At 36.1% G+C, this 12543-nt stretch overlaps 1 long non-coding RNA gene across 1 annotated transcript in view; it reads left to right on the top strand.

Moving 5' to 3' along the window:
- Positions 1 to 12254, top strand: part of LOC127953259 (uncharacterized) — an 88278-nt gene extending 76024 nt beyond the window's left edge. Inside the window, exons 2-3 of the long non-coding RNA XR_008153127.1 lie at positions 11280 to 11315; positions 11395 to 12254. This is a non-coding gene — a long non-coding RNA (uncharacterized LOC127953259). The remainder of the gene's footprint in view (positions 1 to 11279; positions 11316 to 11394) is intronic.
- The last annotated feature ends 289 nt before the right edge of the window (positions 12255 to 12543 follow it).

Here is a 12543-nt window from a genome sequence, read left to right as displayed (position 1 = left end):
GGGTTTACTTCACTTTGGAACATGGACTGGAATTGGGAACTGGAGATGAAGCCTATTGTAGTAATGTTGTCTCTGGTATTTTGGTCTGTAAGCGTATTTGTGTTCAGGGGACGTGGCTTTAGACAGCAATTGCAGGGAGGGTGGGACATTCACTTTCAGTGCTATCAGGCTAAAGTTAGCATTTTCCAAGATGTCCTATTGCACCTTTAAGTGTTTGCTGTTTCTTTCCATGGATTCAAGAAAAAAAACAAACAAACAACAACAACAACAAAAAAAAACATCAGCAGAAGCTTGTTTTAGCAAAGAATATCAGTGTAGTTGAACATTGGATGTTGGTACAGCACAGAGGAAAACCGTTTGAAGAGAGAAAAAAAAGAGGAGAAATAAGGAGAAAATTACCAAGTTGCTTGGTATCTCATACATATAACCACTTCAAGTTAATGAGCTTTAAAATAATGTTTCCAGAGTAATGCAAAAATAACAACGACTTTGATGAATGCCATAACATGCACTATCCAATCAATCAAAATGAAATTTCGATTAGAATTGGGGGCCCAATCCTTTCATTTCCAGGAAGTAAGAGAAAGTATTTCCAAGCTCAAGCAAAAATGTCAGCAGAGAAATGAAGATCTATGCACTGGAGGAGCCTCGTATCATCTCTCCTCTGTTGCATCACCAAACCTCTCTCCATAGACCACTACCTTAACTAACCTCAGAGTCACAAAAACTACACATTTTTTTTTACTTTTAAATGTGTTTCCTCCTTGCCAAATGCCTTTTTACTTAAATGTTAATTTATGAGTTTTAAAGTATATGAGAAGGTCTATTCTGCCTTAGAGTTTATTTTTATTTTTTTACTGTTAATAATATGATGCTAACAAGGGCACCTGTATGGCTCATATATATAAAAAAAATGATTGGAAAGATGTTATTTTATTCACTTTGAGCAAATGTAGTGGGACATTTGGTGAATGCATGGATGCAACTGGTAGCCTGGGCAATTTTTCCTTCTAGTAGGTTGTTAATTCTGCATAGGACCACTTTACAAGCTTGTTAAACTGTAGATTTAACAATGATTCATAGTGCAATGGATGTGGAATTGGGGAAATCCTCAAAATTGTTTTAAAAATCACCTTTTTCTTGCTTGCAGCATGAGGTTGAATAAACACTTTATGAAATAAATTGCAAGTTGCACAGACAATCAAATCTGATTTGGTGGAAATGTACTATGTGACTTGTGTATCAGTCTACTGTTGTAAGAAACACATGGTTTCAATCTCCTGGGTCTATCTGCTTTATTAGCTACATGACACCTAAACACCTGACTTAGACGTGACACATGCTCAGCAATTTCTCTTGAAGCAGATAATGAATATTTTAGTTTGGTGGTTGGACACCTCTCACAGTTCTTTTAAACAAAACAGGTTTGTAATTTGCAGTTTGATGAGTAAACCTTGACATTTTGTATGACTGAATGTTAATTCAAATCTTAATTCAATGGAATGTAAAAAGAAAAAGAAAGTTTGTAAAGACAAACTATGAAGGCTGGTAAAGATGTGTCAAATAAAAAGCCTTGAAGTCTGAAAGCTAAGTTGGCCTTATGTAGTTTGAATACATGCACTTAAGAGAAAGATTTGAAGGTTAAAAATGTTGTTGCTAGTGTTTTTAGTGGTTGCCAAGCAGATAGATTGATAGATAGATAGATAGATACTGTAGATGAATAGATGGATGTACCGATGGACAGATAGAGACAGGCAGACAGGCAGACAGACAGACAGACAGACAGACAGCAAGCTAGCAAGATAGATAGACAGATACTAGCAGCTCTTGGAAACATTAGATGAGCTTGATCCAAAAGATTACTGTAAGTCCATCTAACTACTTGTCTTGCATGAGATGTAAAGATCTTGAGCTTATAAATGCAAATGTAAAGGATTTATGAATTTTCTACAATTCCCCACCCACGCAATCATGCAACACTCAGTGTTCAGTCATAACAACAGACGACTGAAGAGCATTTTTCTGCAGCACTTTAAAATTATGGAGAGGCACACAGTAAACACTTTCATATGAAAGGTACCTGCGGTTTTGTATAACTTCTTGTCCTCTATGGCAATGGGATACAATTTGTGTACAGAAATTAAAGGGTTAGTTCACCCAAAAATGAAATTAGCCTGTGTAGCGAGTGTTGGTTGTCAACTGTTCAGAAGACATGAAATAAAGTATACACATCTGTAATAAAATGGCTCTTGGGGATGAATAATGGCCTCCTGTAATGAATCTATGAAATTTTGTAAGATAAATATCCATATTTCAAATGTAATAAACACTTTTTCTCACTTCTGCTGACTGTCATGTGTTCCGGTGGATGATGTTAAAGGGGGGGTGAAATGCTATTTCATGCATACTGAGTTTTTTACACTGTTAAAGAGTTGGATTCCCATGCTAAACATGGACAAAGTTTCAAAAATTAAGTTGTACGTTTGAAGGAGTATTTTTGTTCCAAAAAAACCTCTTCCGGTTTGTCACAAGTTTCGGAAAGTTTTTTTCGAGTATGGCTCTGTGTGACGTTAAATGGAGCGGAATTTCCTTATATGGGTCCTAAGTGCGCGCTCTTCCGGCGGAAGGAAGAGCGCTCCCGTATAGCAGAGCAGAGAGAGGCTGAGGACAGCCTGATCAGAGCGAGAGCGTCGCGAAAAGTCACAAAAGAAGTGTGTTTTTGGTTGCCAGGGCAAGACAACCCTGCACAGATTACCAAAAGAGAAACAGCATTAAGGGACCAGTGGATGGAGTTTATTTTTACAGAGCATCAACGGAGTTGTGCAAGTGTTTTTGTTTGTTCCCTGCATTTCGGATTGCACATCGTTTATTTCGTAAGGATAATGCAGTCCCAACGAAAAAGGGTCACGATTGTGTGTTGAAACCACATGCGGTGAGTAAAACTGCTTCAAATATCTCTGTGTTGTTAACTTAGCTATCAGCTGGTAAGCACATTAAGTAAACAACATGCGATGTTGTCATCAAAACTGCACTTTCCACATGTACAGCTTAAAAAAAAAACAAAAAAAAACAAAACAAAGACGACATAAAGTGGAACTTAGTCATTTTCCAAAACCGCTAAGCAAATATATACAGTTTCAGTACATTCCACATAGCATACCGCCTTTGCTGATGCTGCTCTTGTTAAATTTCAGACTCTGGATCTGTGTCACAGCTTCCACATGCTCTCAACTCAAAAGCCTACTGGCGCTCGTGATTCTTTAGCTCCGCCCACACGTCACGCCTCTAGGCGCTCGTGTTTTTCCGGGAAAAATCGGTACAGACTATCTTTCTCTTATAAATATAATAAAAATAAAGACTTTTTGGAGTTATGAAGGATGCAGTACTACTCTATAGGTACTCAAGATTAATAGGATATTGAGTGAAAACGAGCATTTCACCCCCCCTTTAAACGTTGGTGTTGTGTGATTAGTGATGTATGCAGTTAGAGACAAGCAATACAAAATGCTGTTCATGAATTAGAAGTACAAAACAAGGATTTGTAAAGAAAAATTGCAGAAGTTTTTGATATAAGCCAAGAGAGGACTGCTTTTCCTTTGCTAAAGTAAGGAAACATTGTTTCCTCTGCTCCTGCATTTCTCAGAGGTGCACTGTAAAAAATTTCCTGTAGAAATTACAGTAACTTACTGGCAGCAGTTTGCCAGTAACTTACTGTAAATTAAATTTACAGTAAAAATACTGTATTCATATTTACAGTACCATTTAACTTGCTGTAAATGTATTTGCAGTAATATATTTTTTTTACTGTAAAACACAATTATGTTTTTTTTCTCCTTTTATATATTTTAATACAATAAAATATTACTTTACACTGTGAAATTTACTGTAATTGGTTCACTTTTATTATGTATTGTAAAACTTGTATTTCAACAGGTCTCATGTCTCAGTAGTAAAAACTATAAAAAGAAACAAAAGACTGTTTAACTTCTTTTATTGGTTTAATAGTTAAATTGTAATACTTGAAATAACATTTTAATATTCTTGCAGATTGTACTTTCAGTTTTCCAAAAACTTGAATACTTTTCATTTATACATAAAAGTTTCATATTAAGAGCATTTTAAAACAACAGACATGAACAGATTCAGTCATAAGAACAATCTTAAAAATTTACTAATTCAGAAAACTCCTGTGTAGAATGTATTTGCTCTTAGTAGCTTAATAGTTTTGCCAGCTGAAATCCAGAAACTCCTTAAAGGGATAGTTCACCCAAAAATCTGAATTAGGTCATTAATAACTTACCCTCATGTCGTTCCAAACCCGTGAGACTTCCGTTTATCTTCAGAACACAGTTTAAGATATTTTAGATTTAGTCCGAGAGCTCTCAGTCCCTCCATTGAAGCTGTGTGTGTGGTATACTGCCCATGTCCAGAAAGGTAAGAAAAACATCATCAAAGTAGTCCATGTGACATCACAGGGTCGGTTAGAATTTTTTGAAGCGTCGAAAATAAATTTTGGTCCAAAAATAGCAAAAACTACGACTTTATTCAGCATTGTCTTCTCTTCCGGGTCTGTTGTGAGACAGTTCAAAACAAAGCAGTTTGTGATATCCATTTCATGAATCATTCGATGTAACTGGATCTTTTTGAACCAGTTCACCAAATCAAACTGAATCGTTTTATACTGTTCGCGTCTCCAATACGCATTAATTCACAAATTACTTAAGCTGTTAACTTTTTTAATGTGGCTGACTCGTGAACTAGTCAGTATTTTGTTCGTTATCTGGCTCAGCTCGGTGTTCATCTTCAGTTCTCTCCTCACAGCAGTTCACCGGGATATTGGTTTGTTTGAACTCAGAAGTGTCAGCCACATTAAAAAAAGTTAACAGTTTAAGTAATTTGTGGATTAATGCGTATTGGAGATGCGAACCGTTTAAAATGATTCAGTTCGATTTGGTGAACTGGTTCAAAAGGATCCAATTACATGGAGTGATTCGTTCGCGAACCGGATATCACGAACTGCTTTGTTTTGAACTCTCTCTCACAACAGACACGGAAGAGAAGACAATGCTGAATAAAGTCGTAGTTTTTGCTATTTTTGGACCAAAACGTATTTTCGATGCTTCAAAAAATTCTAACTGACCCTCTGATGTCACATGGACTACTTTGATGATGTTTTTCTTACCTTTCTGGACATGGACAGCAGACCGAACACACAGCTTCAATGGAGGGACAGAGGAGATAAATGGAGGTCTCACGGGTTTGGAACGACATGAGGGTGAGTTATTAATGGGTGAATTAATTTTTTGGGTGAACTATCCCTTTAATGAAGGAGGATACATGAGGGTTCAGACCAGAGTTCTTCCTTTGCACCATCTTCCCACTTCTTTTGATGACGTGGAACTTTGAGGAGCACTTGCTGTTGTCAGGGTTATCATTTAACCTTTACATAACAGAAAAAAAAGTTAGATCATTTGATGTGAAAAATGTCTAACAACACAACCAAATACAGAAATGCACTGCAAATGGCACAGAACACAACGGAAATATTTCCAGGGGACCCAATATGTGACGAACCCGGATGGAGCATGTTTAGTACTCAATGTCTACTTTTGTTTTCTTGCAAAAAATACAGAGATTACATATTTATGACATACAACTTTATATACAATATAAAAAATGTAAAAAGAACATGAGGGTGAGATATTAATCTATACATTAGTAACATTGTAAAAAAAATTTTAATGTTATGTTTAAATAAGTTTCATAGGTAAGAAATGTAAGGTAATGTAGGGTCCAAAGATGAAACAGCTAATTTTAAAGTTGAGACACACACAGATAAATAAAGCATATTACGAAAACTTTTTTTGTATAAAATGTATTTATTTGCAACAGTTATGTTAACAGCAATAATAAGACATTTATGTCCTAAGTACAGCTATTAAGCTGATAGACACCATGCTGCTTTTTTCACGAGAACATCCCAGGTTAAAATAATGAGGAAATTACGTTGGCTAAATCCGAAATCGCCCCCTTAACACTCATTCACTCATTTCTACATTAGTCCACTAATACGGTTCACTTGAAGCTGTGAATGAATTCGGACAGCCGTTGATCGCGCATTGGATGTATACAGTCGGGTTCGTCACTTACTGGGGTCCCCTGAAAACATTTCCATTGTGTTCTGTGGTATTTGCGGCGCATTTTCGCGAACGAGATTATGTTATTCTCCCGATGCTGATGTACAGAACAAATGTTACATTTGAAGTAGACATATTTTTTTCTTGGTTGTTTAGTTTCCTTAACTTTATGTGTTTGCGGTAACGTTAAATGTGAGACTGAGGGGCGGAGAGGCTTTGGAAAGTGTATGAGCATTCAGGAACTGCACACGAAAACCTTAAGTTCGCCGTGTTTTTATGCCCTTTGGCATGATTAATAAAGGCGTATAATGTCTCCACAGAGACGCCAGTGTTTGCACACGACACGAACATTGCGGGTTTTACTCTAGCACTACAAGCATGACGTGCATTTATATGGGGTAATCAGTTAACAGCAAGCGATAATAGCGGGAAAAAATCCGACTGACTTTAAGCTAAATCCACGAAAGCTTTGTTGTTCGGCTAACAGTTCACATGAACACTCACCAGCTCCTGGAGTGGTCAAACCCAAGGCAGAGACCCGTTAATGTCCATATTTTGACGGTGAAACGTTCAGAAAAGGGAAAGAAAGGAAAGAAATATGAATGTTTGCACAGTGTCACCACAACTCTCTCTAGCTCTCTTCACAGCATAAATGTGAGGTGACTGCGCGCCATACAGTGGCAGCGTTTTTTTTATTTATATTTTTGTTTTAGTTAAACCAAAGATATAATATATTTAAAGTAAAAGAAGTAATATTTGTACCCACCTTTGCATCTGACTGACTTTTCGCATCTGTGTGTCTTGTTTTCTTCTTTCTCCAAGTGGGAAATAAAACTTGATCTGTGATTGGTCAGGTTTCGCGCTCATTTTTTCTTTACTGTATTTAAATTTACAGTAAATTAAAAATACTGTAATTTAGTGTCGCCAAGAGGGTATTCCCCAAAATGTTACTTTAAAATACAGTAATATGCTGTATAACTGTCCTACAGTAAAATACAGTTCATTTTACAGTTAAATACTGTTAAATTTACAGACATTTCTAACAGTGTGTGTGAGGGACGTTTTATGATAGATGTACGCACTTTATTTCACGTCTTCTGAACTGTTGACAACCAACACTCTCTTACCCCCATTTAAAGGCTTTGACGGGCCAGGACTATTTTTATTATAACTCCTATTGGATTTGTCTGAAAGTAGAAACGCCTAGGATGCTTTGAGAGTGAGTAAAACACAGGCAAATTTTCATTTCTGGGTGATCTTCAACTAATCCTTTAATGCAGAGCACCCTCCTCATGAATGCTGATCATTTTAACTACTGTATTCTCTCTTCGCAAAAAATGAGCTGCAACACCTGATAATATCTGGACTGCTGGGCATAATGTTTACCACTTTAAACAAATCAGCATGGTTTCAAACTGAACTTAAACAAACCACTGATTAAACTATCTCTTTTTGTAATTTTCAAGTCAAGGCATACCCTCTATTGAAGAGGGAAACATTATTCAGATCAGGGCTCTTTCAGTAACCACTCTGTAGACTCCTGCTCTTAGTAGAGAGACTAGACTATAGCTGCATACAAATAAACCCCGGTGAAGAGCATTGACTAAAACAGGTGAAAATACTGTCTTTCATAACCATAGAATATAATATACATTTGTGTGAAGCATGCTACATAGAAATCAATTAAAAGCCCAATCATTATTACTGCAGTCATTCTGGTTGTTGGCGTCTTACATATACAATCTCATTTAACGCAGTTCAACACTGCTGTGTTTGAATGTGTGTTTAAACCTTGGATGCATGACACTCACTACAATGGACAGATCTTTAAAAGCCTTTTTTTTTAAAACCAAGCTGTGATGTTACATCCAAACATGGGTGATTAACTTTGATTCCTACAATAATTCTTTATGACTGTGCACTTTATATATGTCATTGTGTTTTTATTTATGACAACAAGGCTGATGGAAGCAGTGAAGCACTACAGTGTGTGCTACTGCGCTATCAGGGCATTTAGTCCATATAAGCTAGGAATGCTCTGAATACCAGGCCATTTGAGAGAATGAGTTTGGGTACTGACTTATTAACATTATTATAAATTCCCTTGTAATTTGAGGTGTAACACTGAGGGGTTGCATTATAAAATGTTGGGAATATGTATTGTAAATGTCCATAAATTATTTATTTCCCAATTGGCAGCAATTTCATGCAAATCTGAGATGGCTACTGAGGGATTAAGGTGAGCGGTTCCAAAACACCTTTGGTGCCTGTACTCTGTATTGCTTAGAATCGTCATTATTGTTTTGCGATCGCATTGTTGGCATGTGTGTGATTTCATGCAAAAGCTACCTGCGAGTTGCCCTCCCTATATATGCCTCACATTCCACTACAAATGCAAACTGTAGCAGACATGTATTGTAATACTCCTCCATGTCCACTGTTTTCTTTGTGATTAAATAATTCATGCATGAGAGTATAATCTAATCATGCAGCTTCTTGAACTGTAGGTATAATATTTATGATGCACAAACAACTGGTGACTTGAAGACATTAGATGAATCTCACACCATAGCAATTACCTGTCACGCCTTAGAAACTATTTGAATTAACATAAGATATAAATGGATTTACATTGTGAGAGGGATTGGATGGCTGGAATGTGGGCTTTGTGCTTTGCACGTTGTCTGAGTAACCTAATTGCATAGATTTAAATAAAATTAGTCATTATTATTATAATTATTACATTAAATTATTCTCCTCTCCCAAACTTCTGACTAAGCACCGCACAATAAATCAACAGAGTATAGTTATGTATACTATAAATAGCCAGCACTTTTTACGTTTATATAAATTTGCATTACAAAAGCTGAATTTTTGGTTATTAGTTTTTCAAAACTAAAACTTATATGCATTCTCTCTGTGTCCAATACTACAAACTATGTTTATTGTTGTGAACAAATAAAAAGGTTACAGACGGATTTGCATCAGCTTTTAATGTCAACAGGAAGTTGACAATATGGGAAATGTTATTTTTTTTTTAGGTTTAGTTTTTTAGTTGCTATACTATCCATGCATGATTATGTGGTTATTTGCATATAATTCTTTGCATTTTAGTATTGTATTTTGCTGAATGTGACCTGTCGGAACAGAACTACGACCCACAGGTTGAGAATCACTGCATTAGAGAAACAGTCCAAAAACACACTAAAAGCACACTTACATTTATTCACTCAACAGAGGCTTTTATCCCAAGTGACTTACAATTTGTTCAAGGTATATATTTGATGGCTCTAGCATTGTTAGTTAGTTCCGGTTGTAATAAGATAATTACTGCATTCAGTACACATGTCCAAATCATTAGTACTTTCTTAACTTTGAATTTGACGGATGAATACAGCTATTTCAGGTGCAGTGATACTGCATTTAACTCTATGGGGAATTCCCTTCTTGGTTTCGTGGCTGACACATTTCCCTTTGTTTTCACCCATTCAGATGTGCTATCCTTATGTGCAATCTGCTACCTCTACAAAAGCAAATCTGATAATGAGAAGTGTTTTTATGCTAAAACTAAGCAAATTTGTCAGAAATAAACCTGTATGTTTTGAATAATTTAGTTGTTTCCTGAATGATGTCATTTTTTTCAACAACAGACTTAAGAAAGAGTTTGCACCTCAAAACAACATCTGATGCACATTTTAGCAGACTACATTTTCATATGAAAATAATAAATATAACTAATAAGCTGTTTACCTGTTCCTAGATATGAGTGCTTTCTCCTATGAGAAGTGATGTGTGGTAATGTAATATTTCAGATGTTCTATTATTAATCTCCAAATATAGTGCCTCATACCTTGATGTCTCATTAATCATTCAATTTTGTCTCATGAAACACAAACAGCGATTGTATTTAATGAATTATTAATCTTATTAATGGGCCGCACAAGGAGCCAAACCGACACTCTGCAACTGTGAGTTAACATTTTGACAACAGCAATGCATCTCATCTGTGTAATCACTAACGCTGCTGCAAAGCATTGTACAGCAAACGGTTACACATATCAGTCATGAGCAGCATCGACTGTGGCCATTTAACTACTTGATGAAGGCATATCAGGTGTCTCACACCAAGGATCCTAATAAGTATGCTAATTAGGCTCATATATGTCTTTAATTTATCATATCCTAGAATTCATAATTAGTTTAGAAATATATGAGTAAATATTTAATTACTCTAAAAATCATGTCCCATTGGTCCAGTCCAATAGGAGAAGGATATAAGATAATATTTGTGAAATATGAACATAGTCTTGAAATAACTAGCTAATTAGGTTGGAATGGGAAGTATTTTGAAGTGATGCCAAATAGGTTTAAAGGGAAATTTAAAGGGGCCCTCTCAAGCGCGACTGCACCAGTTGCACCCCCCTAAGGAAGGTCCTGGTCAATAAATTTGACAGTACACTTTAACTGTATTTCATAAACAAAGTATTTATGAAATTGCATATAAAAATACTTACTGTTTACTTAATTGTGTCAAAAATAGTGTAAAGCTCATGAACATAAACAATGGTATAGAATACATTTTCACTCAGAAATCAGTAGGAAATTTTACTAAAAATAAAAATTACAAATAATTAAAAAGAAATGGCAAGTAACACTGAATTAAATGTGGAAGACTAAAATGAGACTAAAATAGTGTTTATTCTTGTAAAATATGCACCAATAATCTGTTATATTTACATATATAATGTATATATATATATATATATATATATATATATATATATATATATATATATATGTATAATATACACATATATAAATTATATATGTAAATATAACATGCACACACACACACACACACACACACATATAAATTCATACTGTTCATATAGTATATTTGTAAAATAAAAATGTATCATGTTGTTATCATATCATTTGTTAGTTATTTTTTACATAAAATAATTTTTGAAAAAAAAAAAATGGAGTTATCTGTTTTTGCTTAATAACTCTTTATACATAAGTACTCTTTTTAAAAGTATGTATTTATTTTTCACAAGGGTGTCTCTAGTCCCCATCCACTGTCACTGAATGGAAAAGAGCAGCTTGGCCATTCAACTAAATATCTCCTTTTGCGTTTCACAGAAGAAAGAAAATCAGATGGACTCAGAATGACATAAGGTAAGATACATGATGCTTGCATTTTCCATTTTTTGGGCGAAGTGTCCTTGTAAGAATCAGAATGTCACACACTGAACAGCAGGAATTACTGTGTGTCCGGCTGAAGGAGAGGTGTCAAACATCCTTGACCTGAGTGGAGGAGTGTAGGGGGAGTGTGATGATGGCCCGCTCAGGCTTGAGTGAAGGCCTTGTTAAATGGGCCGGCATCAAGGGTAGCACACCCGCCACTGGAGGATGGACGCCGCGTCAATCCCACACCATTCTGCAGATCTCTCAGGGCAATCAGCGATACCTGATGCAAAGCAATCAGAAACAAAATGAAACCCTGTTTGCGTGTATTTTTTCATCAATTTAAATCAGCAGATTCATTTTCCCTTCCTATTTGCTGAACCTGCATGATTGAAAGGCAGTGGTTTTCTCCTCTCTCCACGTGAGGTTAAACAGATTTTGAGATAGTTGTCTGCTAGACTGGCTTCCTGGGTATGTTTGTATTCCATTAGCCGGATCCAGAGCTCTGCATGTAGCTGCTGCAGTTGCTGAAGTATCTAAGACGGCCTTAACCTCTTTCCTCACCCTTTCTCTATTATGCAAATTTGTCCGGGCTCTATGGATACGGAGTCTGATCAGGGAGTAATTTTCTCTGGCCCTCTCTAGTGTTTTCATTGAAACAAATAGCCACTGCTGGCGTAATGGAAAACCGGTGGTTGCATAATGCTGTTAAGAGATGCATTGCTAACAATATCATATGTCAAGGTCTGTGAGGGTGTTTTTTCTGTTTTATTGTCTGAAGATGCTATAAGACTTTGTATAAAATGCTTAACCCTCTGTCATTGTCTTGGAAATGGTTTCCTATCTGCTTCGTAAGCACAATACAGATGTATGCAGTTCTCGGTCACAGGCACAATGATGTGCGATGAAATACTATGCACACAAGACGATGCTCGCTTTAATTTAAACTTAAGTTAACAAAGTGTTCTGTAACAGTGACAAAGGGAATAGGGCAGGAATGACAAGAACACAAGAAAGTGGCAAAGACGGGGGCTTGATGTTTGATCTGGTGGATTTTCACATGAATGAAAATGCAAAAGGGAAATAAAGCATTCTGCAAGGTTGAGGAAAACAACTGTTGTCACGAAACCCAGGGTTGCACATCTTTTCCCCAGAGGAAAAGCGGCGAGCGGAGATTTACCTGAAAGGCAATAAGAGAGAAGCCCATTTTATTCTGGTT

This window comes from Carassius gibelio, chromosome B3 (genome assembly GCF_023724105.1).
Source record: "Carassius gibelio isolate Cgi1373 ecotype wild population from Czech Republic chromosome B3, carGib1.2-hapl.c, whole genome shotgun sequence".
NCBI lineage: Eukaryota > Metazoa > Chordata > Actinopteri > Cypriniformes > Cyprinidae > Carassius > Carassius gibelio.
The sequence above is the reverse complement of the archived record's forward strand: the minus strand, read 5'-3'. Positions and strand labels throughout refer to the sequence as shown.